This window comes from Rhinopithecus roxellana, chromosome 20 (assembly GCF_007565055.1).
Source record: "Rhinopithecus roxellana isolate Shanxi Qingling chromosome 20, ASM756505v1, whole genome shotgun sequence".
In the NCBI taxonomy this organism is placed as follows: Eukaryota; Metazoa; Chordata; class Mammalia; order Primates; family Cercopithecidae; genus Rhinopithecus; species Rhinopithecus roxellana.
The window spans coordinates 65,141,827-65,155,105 of NC_044568.1; the positions used below are offsets into that span (position 1 = coordinate 65,141,827).

A 13,279-nucleotide genomic window follows, 5' to 3' on the forward strand; every position below is an offset into this window, starting at 1 on the left:
GTCCACGCGGACTGTTACCCCTGGGGAATGGGGCAGGTAAGAATTAGAGCCAAGCAGTGACCCAGCCTGGGGAGGTGAAGCTGCAGGTGCGGCCACGTGTGGGAGTCTTGGAACTGGACCAGTGGATGGCGCGCTGTCACTCACACCCACTGCCCCCTTTTGCTAACAAATAGTTTGTAATGTCCATCTTATTCTCGTGACCTGATACTCATACCTAATGGCCTAGAAAATCATACATAACATACACACCTACATATTAAAAACTAACGTTATGCCTTAAGTGTAATGAAAGAGAAAAAAAAAGAGGAATGTCATCTGTCACATACTTCAATGTGTTTGGTCTTGGCTGCCGCAGGAGACCTAGGTCGCCTTTATACATAGACGTTGTCTGAATGCCACAGCCACAAAGCTATGACTTATATTGTTTCAAAAATCACAAAATTGTGATCCAAAATGGCAAACACGTTTTGGTGAAGTTCTGAATGAAACACGGGACAATCGTCTCTTGATTATACAATAATTACATTCCTGGAACATCAGTGTATGTTAAAACTGTGCAAAAATACATGTTTATCCAGAAAACAGGTTTAGATTCAGATAATTTAGACATAGAATTTTCACCTACCTGAATGTTCAAGACATTTGAAAGTGTGGGCCGGGCGCGGTGGCTCAAGCCTGTAATCCCAGCACTTTGGGAGGCTGAGACGGGCGGATCACGAGGTCAGGAGATCGAGACCGTCCTGGCTAACACGGTGAAACCCCGTCTCTACTAAAAAAATACAAAAAAACTAGCCGGGCGATGTGGCGGGCGCCTGTAGTCCCAGTTACTCGGGAGGCTGAGGCAGGAGAATGGCGTAAACCCGGGAGGCGGAGCTTGCAGTGAGCGGAGATCGCGCCACTGTACTCCAGCCTGGGCGACAGAGCGAGACTCCGTCTCAAAAAAAAAAAAAAAAAAAAGAAAGTGTGAACATTTTTTCAATGGGGAGGACTGTCCTGTACATTGCAGGATCCTGGCTCCCATCCACAACGCTAGTAGCAACGTTACCACTGACACCAAATATAACAAAATACCTACCATAAAATTCCAAAATGAGCTCTGGGGAAAGGCAGACAGTACTAAAAGCCACTGGATTGAACGACCCTTAAATTCCCCACCCCCTCACACACCCCGCAACCCTGGTAAGGTAGGCTTTTCTTCCTTCCAGCACCGATCCATCCAACGCTGCTGGGAGACCGGTATTTGGCTTCCACTTGCCTCTGTGGCCTCTTATCACTCCCATTCATTCCCTGACTCCACTTCAGCCCTGCATGCTAAAAGTGCTGTTCTCTAAATCTAGAATGCCCTTCCCTTCCCATTCCTACCCTCCATCTTGACTGTTACTGGAAGTATGAGCTCAAATTCCATTTTGCATGGGAAGCAAGCCTTCCCTGATCATCCAGAATAAGGCAGGACACTCACTTATGTGCCATCACAGCATTGTGTATTTATTTAATGGTGATAGCTTATTTATATGTCTGTCTTCTCTGGTGGCTTCAGGGAACAGACACTATGTCTATCTTGTTCAACATCATCATACTCAGCTAGAGAATAACCTGACAGAAAGGAGAGCAATAAACATTTGTTGTTGACAATGGTCCAAAGGCTCCAGCCCTAACTCTTAGGCAGAAGCCTACTTTGTGTGTCCCCAAGGGTAGGATATATCTTATGCCTTGGACCATGACAGTGACCATGGCCAGGTGCCCTTCTCTGCCTTGGCCTGACCCTGATCTTCACTGTTTTCCAAAATGAGCTCATTAAGAAAATGACTGGGCAGAGTAATAGCTGGGGATTATGTTGCTCTTGTCAATAATTTCTGGTTTTCACATCTTTCTGGGGTCAGAAATCAGGAGTGAGGACTTGTTGAAAGAAATAGGATGGAATCAGCAGATCACATAAATGCTGGCCCCAAATGTTTGCATCACAAACCCATTGCATAATTTTACAGATGAGAAAATAAAGCTCTCTAAATAACCACAAAACTCAAACTCTACTTCAGACATGTCAGAAAAATGAGATAATAATGCACAAACCAAATTTCTCTCCAGACGGTAGGTCTGGAGAGATGGAGATCAGTTCTCGTCTGTCAACCCCTGTTCTTCCACTCTTATATGGTTACAGAATTTCTAACAAGGAACGTAAGAGGTCAGGGAAAAAGCACACATTTCCCAGCATTCTTTAAAGCAAAGTGTGTCCATGTGACCAACTTCTGGCAAACGTAAGAAAATGTGATGCTGTGTCCTTAAAGACAAGGGACATGCCCTCCCTGGCCCCAAACCTTCATCGACCCGGTGGAATGTAGACAAGGGAGAGCATCAGAGCATTTTGGACTATGTGAATAAGGGTGTGGCTGCTGGGGATGACAGAGCAACCAAAAGGAGGAGTCACAGAGCTGCTACATCAGCCCCAGATGGCTTATTTTCTGATGATACATGAGAGAGAAATAAACTTTTATCAAATTTAAACCACATTTATTTGGGCTCTTCAAATTAATTTCCAAGCCCATAGTCTAACTAATACCCCTAGAATGAGGAAGGATGAAAAAGTCACATAACACAACAGTTAAAAAATTAAGCTGGGCTGGGCGCGGTGGCTCAAGCCTGTAATCCCAGCACTTTGGGAGGCCGAGACGGGCGGATCACAAGGTCAGGAGATCGAGACCATCCTGGCGAACACAGTGAAACCCCGTCTCTACTAAAAATACAAAAAAAAAAAACTAGCCGGGCGAGGTGGCGGGCGCCTGTAGTCCCAGCTACTTGGGAGGCTGAGGCAGGAGAATGGCGGGAACCCGGGAGGCGGAGCTTGCAGTGAGCTGAGATCCGGCCACTGCATTCCAGCCTGGGCGACAGAGCAAGACTCCGCCTCAAAAAAAAAAAAAAAAAAAAATTAAGCTGGCTCTTCGACCACAGCATTCTAGAAATTCATTTCTACACCAGGCCTGCAGCCATGTAGTATCAGTTTCCTCCTGCTCAGCTCTAAGGCTTCTTCTCCTGCACCCTTTGTCCTGCAGCCCCAAGACCTCCCCAAAGCCCTTCCTCTCTGACCACCAGGGAAAGCTGACAATCTTCTCACGTTAAAAAATCTTTTTTGTTGGTAGGGCGTGGTGGCTCACATCTGTAATCCCAGCACTTTGGGAGGCTGAGGTGGGGGGAATCACCTGAGGTTGGGAGTTCGAGACCAGCCTTACTAACATGGAGAAACTGTCTCTACTAAAAATGCAAAATTAGCTGGGCGTGGTGGCGCATGCCTGTATTCCCAGCTACTCGGGAGGCTGAGGCAGGAGAATCATTTGAACCCAGGAGGCGGAGGTTGTGGTGGGCTGAGATTGCACCATTGCACCCCAGCCCAGGCAACAAGAGCAAACCTCCGTCTCAAAAAAGAAAAAACCTTTCTTGTTGTTTCCAGTTTGTTTTTTTTTTTTCTTTTGAGATGGAGTCTTGCTCTGTCACCCAGGCTGGAGTGCAGTGGCTGGATCTCCGCTCACTGCAAGCTCCGCCTCCCGGGTTTACGCCATTCTCCTGCCTCAGCCTCCCGAGTAGCTGGGACTACAGGCGCCCACCACCTCGCCCAGATAGTTTTTTGTATTTTTTAGTAGGGACGGGGTTTCACCGGGTTAGCCAGGATAGTCTCGATCTCCTGACCTCGTGATCCGCCCGTCTCAGCCTCCCAAAGTGCTGGGATTACAGGCTTGAGCCACCGCGCCCGGCCTGTTTCCAGTTTTAACAGGACAGAGTAAAGATGGCTTTGCCTGCTTCTTCTCGTTAAAACTGTGGCAAAACAACAGTCTGGTTGTTCCAGGAGTTCAAGGCTGTTTTCATGCTATAAAATTTTTACTTACTTATTGATGTTGTGAGTTCTGTGAACTAATCATTTAATTATTTATGTGGATTAATAATTAATTAATTATTTAATTAATTTATTAATTAAATAAATAAATTTATTTAATCTATGTGGAGAAATGTACTAGGGTAGGGTGAGGTCTTATTCTCAAAGCAAACAAACATATATAGGAATAAGTTTACGAATAAATGTATAAGACATTTATCAAGAAAATTTTAAACATTTGGGGACTAAACCAATGAAAACCCCTTGTGTAAATGGAAAGGCACAGGTAATCCTTCAGTAACAAGGATAGTTTTCTTTATTTAATCCATAAGTCCAACGTTATACTAAATAAGACCCCTATAGGATTTGTTTTAAAACTTGTGAAAATGATTCTAAAGTTTACGTAGAAAAAATATTAGAAGTGGCTGGGCACAGAGGCTCATGCCTATAATCCCAGCACTTTGGGAAGCCAAGGCAGATGGATCAACTGAGCTCAGGAGTTCGAGACCAGCATGGCCAACATGGTGAAACCTTGTCTTTACTAAAAATACAAAAATTAGCCCAGCGTGGTGGCACACACCTGTAATCCCAGCTATTGGGGAAGCTGGGGCAGGAGAAATGCTTGAATCCAAGAGGCGGAGATTGTAGTGAGCCAAGATCATGCCACTGCACTCCAGCCTGGGCAACAGAGTGAGACTCTGTCAAAAAAAGAAAGAAAAAGAGAGCGAGGGAGCGAGAGAGAGAAGAGAAGAGAAGAGAAGAAAGAAAAGAGAAGGAAAGAAAGGAAGGAAGATGCTTATAAGGTACTACTGAAACTTAGGAATGCACAAGTATTGAAAGTCAAAGAATGGAAAATAGATATATCTGACAAGTATTAAGTTAAAGGAAAAATGGCATAGCTATATTAGTATCTCACAACAATAAGTTTAAGACAATAAATATTATTAGGCAGAATTCTATTGAGGGCAATGTAGCAAATAATATAAACTAGAATCTAGAAATTTAGAATAAGATATAACATTCAACATGATTTTAAATACTTAACTCACAGGAAAGTGTACCCAGGTACCAAAACCAAACAAGAAACTAAAACCAGAGGGGTTGGTTTGGACTGAGGAGCTCAGCTGATGCTTTGGCAACAGGAGTGGGAATGGTGAAGAGTTGTAAGTCTTGATATCTGAGAAAGCAGAATTACAATATGCAGGAGGCATATTATAGGAATAAGGAATAGGAACAGAGACTTTTCTCACACACATATACTCATCCAAATGCCTGGACTCATGAAAGGATAATTTTTTTAAAAATCTCATGAACAAAGAGAGATAACAAAGAATCTTATGATCCCTGCCTAAGTTTTGAAGTGGTAGTACAAATGTCTTCTAAAAATTTATAATCATAGCTTGCATCATTAAGTATAGAGTTTAAATTAATACTACCTACTTGGACCAGTAACTTACAATTCAAGAAATTACATTAAAAACTAATCCTGAGAGACTTCTGAAATAGTCAAAACAGAACTCATAGCCAATGACATTTAAAAGTTATTACAACCACATCTGATACATGTAAAAGTTTGGTGGAGAAATGGACGATATAAAAAAGACCCAAATCAAACTTCTAAAGATGGAAACCTATAATGTGCAATAAAAATACATTGGATGGGATTAGCAGCAGATTAGACATTATAGAAAAAAGATGAGTGAATTTGAAGACATAGCAATAGAAACTATTCAAAAAGAAACACAGAGAAAAGAAAATTAAAAATAAATGTACAGGACTGAGAAGTCCTGATTTCTTCACCTACTAGCTATGAGACCTTGGACAACCACTTAGCGTTTCTGAAATTCCATTGATTCATCTGAAAAATGAGATAATAGTGCACAGTTGCTGTAAATACTACATATATTTTTTTACTTAAAGTACATATAACAGGGACCGGGATTCAGTAGTTGCTCAATTAATGTTAACTTTTCCCCTCCTCTAAATTATTTGTGGACCTGATTACACTTTTTTATTTGTCAATAAGGACATTAGCAATGCATAAGTTTGTAAATATGACATATTATAACTAGGAGAAAGACCTACAGTGCCAAACTCCTTCAAAGTTTTTTGTGCATAACTTCACAGAAACTTGCTAACAACAATCAAGTTCAGAAGCTTTTTACCACAGAGAAAGCAGATCCAATCCATTGTATGTTTCTGAAAATAGGTTAACAGGTTGGGGTTAACAGGTGAGGAGAGGGTGTGAAAAAGAATCAAGCAGCCTGTCTCCAAATCAATACAACATACCATCTTTCTCACGTGCATTGCCTGATAGTTTGCTTATATGTCCCTAGGAAGAGCCCTGAGCATTCTTCCTTACATAGTACAACCAGGTATTACACATTTTCCCCCAACTTGAAGGACGTTGGCCTCCAGAATAACAATGATACTAGGTACCAATCCCATAGACCTCCCAAGGGAGTTGGTCCAATTATCAGCTCTGATGCTGAAGTTCCTAGAAGGAAGAGAAAGAATCTCAACCCCCACCTTGTCATAAAGAACCTTCTAAAAGACTGCTGATTTTAGAGGATTACAATTGCCAGGTACACAGGAGTCGAAAGTCCCAGGAAATTAACAGTGACCACTGCAACGTGTGTTTATAGTGTCATCCAGGTACAAAGGACAGCAGAGAAACCGTGGTGCTGTCCAAGGTGCTAGCTCCGACTCAGTCGGGTGTCTGTGGAGCTCTCCAAGGTTCTGGGGCTGGCCTCAGAACCATTGTCCTCCAACCTGGTGTGTTGGTCCCCTCTTACTATATATATTTTTATTTTTTTATTTTTATTTTTTTAAAACACAATGAACATTTTACTTAAACAAAAAGAAAATATTTCACTAAGCAATAAACCCAACATATTTCTTTTCTCTCCATATCTACATCCAATGGTGATATTTTATAGGCTAGTTTCTAAACAGATGCAAATTTTTACAAAGCAGTGAAAGCCATGTTTTGCTCAGGAATACTATGGTTCACATACCATACAGGTTATTTTACAGCAGATACTAGTTTGCCAAGCTTCAGATGGCAAAATGCTAAGTTGTGAATTGAGTATTGTCCAGCTAGTTGTTTCTCCTTGCCCTAGAGACTCTGGCAGCATGACTGTTGAGAGACTGCCTTATTGCTGCCACTTCTCTTCTCATAGTTGAATCCACTATGGGAGAATATTCATGTCCTTAAGATGCAAGTCCGAGCAAAAAGCCTCCCACAAATCCACTGGATATCACAATGTTCTGCTTGATAAATTCTGTTGCTTCTTCAATTGTTGATTTCAGGTGCTGCTTTGTTTGCTTGTTTCTTAATCTGTCTTTTTGCTTTATTTACATCTTTTTCAACTCTCTTCCAGTCAATCTGCACATAGCCACTATGACTAGCAATCTGAAGAAGAAGAAAGCCACCACCTACTGCAGTTGCTGCAAGTTTTCCAACTTTCTGGAACAGAAATCCTGCACACCAGCCAGTAATGCCACCCATTACAATCTGGGTAGCTACTGAGTATTTTTCTACCATAGGTCCCGAACTGTGGCCAAACACTCGATTCCACCACTGGTGTCTTCTTGCATACTCAGTTAAATCCAACACTTCATACGAGTCGTCATCACTTTCATATTCTTGGGGAGGGGGGTTCTGGGTTGCCATGATACCGCCAGCGGCCAATTCTGGAGTGGTCCCCGTCCACCCTCCTCTCCCTGGCACTTTAAGGCATATTTTTATTTTTTTAAGAAGGAGTCTTGTTCTTGTCACCCAGTCTGGAGTGCAGTGGCACAATCTCAGCTCACTGCAACCTCCACCTCCCGGGTTCAAGCGATTCTCTGGCCTCAGCCTCCTGAGTAGCTGGGATTACAGGCGCCTGCCACTACGCCTGGCTGATTTTTGTACATTTACTAGAGATGAGTTTTTACCATATCGGTCAGGCTGGTCTCGAACTCCTGACCTCAGGTGACCCACCCACCTCGGCCTCCCAAAGTGCTGAGATTACAGGCATTAGCCACCATGCCCGGCCTCCCGCTGGCTATATTTTAAGCCTGATATCCAGATACTTAATCTCACCCTATTCCTGTCTTTGAACTCATTTGGTCAGAACCTGACACATATCACCCAGTGCCCCAGTTCCTACCGTCTTCTCTATCACTCTGCCTCAAAATCCAGAGATTCCAAGGATGAGAATTTATTGTGGACCCAAATGGCTAAGAGAGGCTCTTTTGGGAAGCTTTCTTACATCGTAAAAATTTTTGTAAACATAAATTATTTGTATTTGAAAGATCTAAAAGACAAGGAACTATGTATTGTTCTTGTTGTTAACAATAAATTACCTCAACACTATTTGAACATAACAAAAATGTAATAAAATTTGAAACTTCGTGTGTCCCAATTGCTTTATTCAACTACCTTACACTCCTTTCCTAGTGAGTTAGCTTGTATTCAGGTGTTCTGAGCCATGAAAACATTTTTCTTTCTTTTCTCTTTTTTGTAGAGATGGGGTCTCGCTATGCTGCATTGGCTGGTTTGGAACTCCTGGCCTCAAGTGATCCAACCATTTTAGTCTCCCAAAGTGCTAGGATTATAGACATGTGCCATCGTGCCTGGCCCAAAGACATCTTTCATCGGAATTGCACCTTATTATTAGACACATTTATGTTTATTATGTAATGCTTTCTTCACATCCATACTGAAGAAGATCCAAAAGGTATTATGTCTATTTTGTAGATGAAGAAAAACAAAGCTTACATGTTACAGTCTTTGTAGAACACAGAGTGTAGTGGGAGACACAAGTTTTAAGTAAATCCACACCTGGATAAATATATTACTGTAAACGTTCATTTGTGTGAGGATGGTAAAGAGCAAGTTGCTTAGGAAATATGAAGGGAATACCATTTTAACTTGGAGGTAAGGAAAGACCTGAGGAAGTGATCTTGGGCTGAGACCTGAAAGATAAGAATGAGATATCTGGGCACATAATCAAAGAGACAGCATTCCAGGCAGGAGGAATAACATGTGTAGGCCCTTCAGTGGGGGAAAAAAAAGAAAGAAAAAAAAACAAAGCTTGACACATCATGGGGAGAGAAGAGGGATGCAGTGCTATGCCACAAAGTCATTAGAGCTTTGCAGACCATGTTAAAGAGTTTGGATTTTATTCCACGGTCAGTGGAAACCCATTGAAATGTTTTAAGAAAAGCATGCTATGTTTCATATTTTTAAAAGCACACTCTGGCTGCTGACTGGCAGATAGATTAGAAAGACTGAAGAGCAGAAGTGGGGAGACTACTTATGAGCAATTGTGGTAGTCTAGGAAAGAAATGTTGGTGGCTCAGAACAGGGCAGTAGCACCAGGAACTGGAGAGCAGTTCCATGTTGCTCATCAGTAACATGTTCTGTCATCATGTGCTATCATCTAGTATGTTGTTTAGCACACAGAAGTCACTAAATAAATAATTGTTGCCAGGCACAGTGACCCATGTCTGTAATTCCAGCACTTTGGGAGGCCAAGGTGGGAGGATTGCTTGGTCTCAGGAGTTCTAGATCAGCCTGGGCAACATAGTGAAACCCTGTCTCTACAAAAAATATATAAACTGCTGGGCACTGTGGCTCATGCCTGTAATCCCAGCACTTTGGGAGGCCGAGGTGGGCAGATCACAAGGTCAGGAGTTCGAGACCAGCTGGCCCATAGGGTGAAACCCCATCTCTACTAAAAATACCAAAATTAGCCAGGCGTGGTGGCACTTGCCTGTAGTCCCAGCTACTCAGGAGGCTGAGGGAGAAGAATCGCTTGAACCCAGGAGGCAGAGGTTGCAAAGAGCCGAGATCATGCCACTGCACTCCAGCCTGGGCGACAAGTGAGACCCCATCTCAAAAAAAAAAAAAAATATATATATATATATATATATATATATATTAGCTGGGTGTGGTGGCACATGCCTGTAGTCCCAGCTACTAGGGAGGCTGAGGTACGAGGATCACTTGAGCCTGGGAGGTCAAGTCTGCAGTGAGCCATGATCGTGCCACTGCACTCCAGCCTGGGTGGTAAAGCAAGATCCTGTGTCAAAAAAAAAAAAAAAAAAGTGAGTAATTAATGAAACCATTTATTGTATGTGGCACACTTCTAAGGATTATTTTATCTGCATGGCTCCAAGTGCTTGTTTTAGTTGATAATCTGAGGGACATGCATTGCCAGGTCCTCCTTACAAGTTGATAACTGTGATATTTACCATGTTTTAACTCCTGGCCACACAGAGCTACAGTTATATAAACAACTTAGTCTATCTAAGATTATGCACTTCGGTGACACACAGAAAGACTTTGTGCCCCATAGCATAGTTGCTCTGAGAGGAAGCTTCTTTGAAGTAGAAATCAGAAATGTGCAGCCACCACTGAAAACAGAATGGGATTTCATCACAAAAATGCTCATCTGGGCCATCCTCTAACATCGAAAGAATTTCAGTTGAGTAGACTAATATTCACTACTGGAATATAAGACACATTCTTATTGCCTGAAAGTTCTGTCTCACTCCTTTAGTTTGCGTTTCCCTGAAGGCAGGGCTTGAGACAAGGACTCGAATGCACATTTATTCAGGAGATGATCCCAGGAAGCAGGACTAAAAGAACCCAAGGAGTGAGACAGGATAGGAGGAAATGACAATATAAAGTGTTCTAAAGGTTGATGCTATGAGTACTGGGACCTCCAGAAAAGAGTAAAGAATTCCTCCTCTAATTGTCCACTTGAAAGATGGGAAACTGGAACATTTGTCCTCAAGCTCTTGTCCAGCATCATTAAGGGTTTTTCTGGGATTGCTAACTTGTCCTGTGTATTCACAGGCTGTACTTCCTAGTTGAGTGGGCTCTGGAAAAGTGCCTGAGGCAGAATGTCAGAAGGCATGTGGAGTGTCTGAGCAGTGCAAGGGGAGATCGAAGTTCACATACAACTGTTCACCACAGCTACAGCAAAAGCGAGAGGTGTGCCAAAGTGATTGGCATGCATCTCAGAGGCATCTGCTCTGTTCTCCCATCAATCTGCTGGATTTCACTGTTCCCAACCTGTAAACTGGGGATAAATATAGCACCTATCCTAGAGTTGTTATGCACACTGAAATTCAAATAGCACAGCCAGCTGTACACCAATTTTTTTTTCCTTATCCAAAGCTTTTAGACATGTAGAATTCGATGGCAGTCATGCGCCATGGCAGAGGCTGCTAGCTACCCACTCAAACACTTGTTCTCCTTCCTCCTCCTAAACAAAATCTCGAAGTTATTTGATGTAATACACTGCCACTCAACTGAAGGATATAGTGTTCTCGGGAGCCAGGTATAGTCATGTGACTAAGTTCTTGAAATAAACATCTAACTGGAAGTGTTCTGTGGTACTTACAGAAAGTCTTCTTTAAGGCAAAGTGGCATGCTCTTCTTCCCCTTCCTCTACTGTCTGGAACAAGCCCTTGATGGTTGGAGTTCTAGCAGCCACCTTGGACCATGAGGATAATGGCCCCATTGAGGATGGCCAAGTGGTACTTTGGAAGGAGATTCAGTCCCCACTAACATTGTAGAACTGCCTTAGCTGCACTGGGCTATCTCGAGACTCCTGAGAAAAATTCTATCTTGTATTAGGGTGTCTTGTTTAGGGGTTTTCTGATATATACAGATGAACCTCAGTGATGGTGGTGGGCTGAGTAACAGCCATCCAAAGATACCAGGTCCTGATTCCTGGAACCTGGGAATGTTGCCCTAAATGGCAAAGTTATTGCAGGTGTCACTAAATTAAGGGTCCTAAGATAAGGACTATTTGGATGAGTCCTAAATGCTATCACAAATGCCTTTATGAGAGAGAGACCAGGGAGATTGGACACACAGAAGGTGATGTGCAGACAGCAGAGACTGGAGTGATGTTGCCACTAAGGAATGCTGGCAGCCACCAGCAGATTAAAGAAAGACCAGATTCTGCCCTAGAGCCTTCTGAGGGAGTGTGGCTTTGCTGACAAACTGTTTCTGCCCAGGGAAATTGTGTTCAGACTTCTAGCCTCTAGAACTGTCAGAATCGATTTCTGTTAAGCCAAAGCAAACTAATACATTAATCATAACTGATTCAAGGACAGTTACTCAATTCGAGGGGGCTTCCTGACAGTGGCACTGGGGTTGGGGCCAAGGGAGCTAACTACTCAGTAGTGAAGAACAGAGAAAAGGAAACAAACCTCACTCAGCTATCCCTACACCTCAAAGCTGAAGTGGGGTGGCGGGGGGCTACAAAGCTCACTTGGACCTCAGTGGAGCCAGCTTTCTGGTTCAGGTACATGATATGAAGACACCCATTTTCAGACGGTGCTGAGAGGTACACAGCCAGTAAGACAGGGAGGCAGTGCTAAGAACCAGATCCTCTCCCTACTAGAGGCATGCTACCTCCCTCAACGACAACTCTAGTGGAACAGCTTGTACTGGACATATTTTATGATTCTATCTCAACCTATCATTTCCTCTCTGATGCCAATTCTCCACCTCCCATTGTGTGAAGCCAAATGCAGCCTCCCCATCTTGACTTGATCCTAATATTCTCCTCCACCCCTAAGGACTATATCTGTTTCTTTCAACAATCTCTCTTCTTTTACCAAGACACAGTGTCACATACTTTATATACAACTTCTATAGGGCCATACTGCACAACAGCTAGAACATGAGTTCTGAAACCAGACTGCCTGTGTTTGAATACCTACTCCACTACTGTGTCCTTAGGAAACCTAATTAATGTCTTCTCAGCTGTAACATGGAGCTAATTATAGCACACTCTTCATAAAGTTATATTGAGCAAATGTGTGTAGTGACTAGAAAAGTCTCTGTCACATATTAAGTGCCAAAAAAAGATATATATATACATTTATATGTACATATATATGTATATATATCTGCTGGTATTTACTACAGGGCAGCTGGGTTGATGCTGCACCATTTGAAGCAGTCCCTAACCATGGTTAGTTTAACTGTTTTTTTTTTTTCTGAGTGGCTTTTAGATTTTCTGCCTTCAAAAACATCCCCCTAGAAATAACCCAAATGCCCACCAACAATAAGCAATAAATTGTGGTATATTCATGTAATGGAATACTACATAGCAATGAGAATGAATCTGTACTGATGATTCCATTGACACAAAAGAACAAAAACAGGCAAAATAATTTCTGGTGATAGAAGTCAGGGTAGAGGTTCTGTAAGGACTATAGTAAGGTACAGGGAGACTTGTAAGGTGCTGTGTTCTATCTTTATCTTGGTGAGTATAAGGCTATGTTCTTTGTAAAAATTCAAGTTGTACAACCATGACTCATGGTTTTATTTTTTGAGGAGTCTCATTTTGTCGCCAGGCTGGAGTGCAGTGGCATAATCTCAGCTTACTGCAACCTCCGCCT

At 42.5% G+C, this 13,279-nt stretch overlaps 1 pseudogene across 1 annotated transcript; it reads right to left on the reverse strand.

Annotated features, from left to right (window-relative positions):
• Positions 1 to 5,564: 5,564 nt before the first annotated feature.
• On the reverse strand, positions 5,565 to 9,410 carry LOC115895229 (annotated as a pseudogene). Its single transcript, XR_004055425.1, has one exon. The product of XR_004055425.1 is annotated as an FUN14 domain-containing protein 1 pseudogene (transcript).
• Positions 9,411 to 13,279: the final 3,869 nt, after the last annotated feature.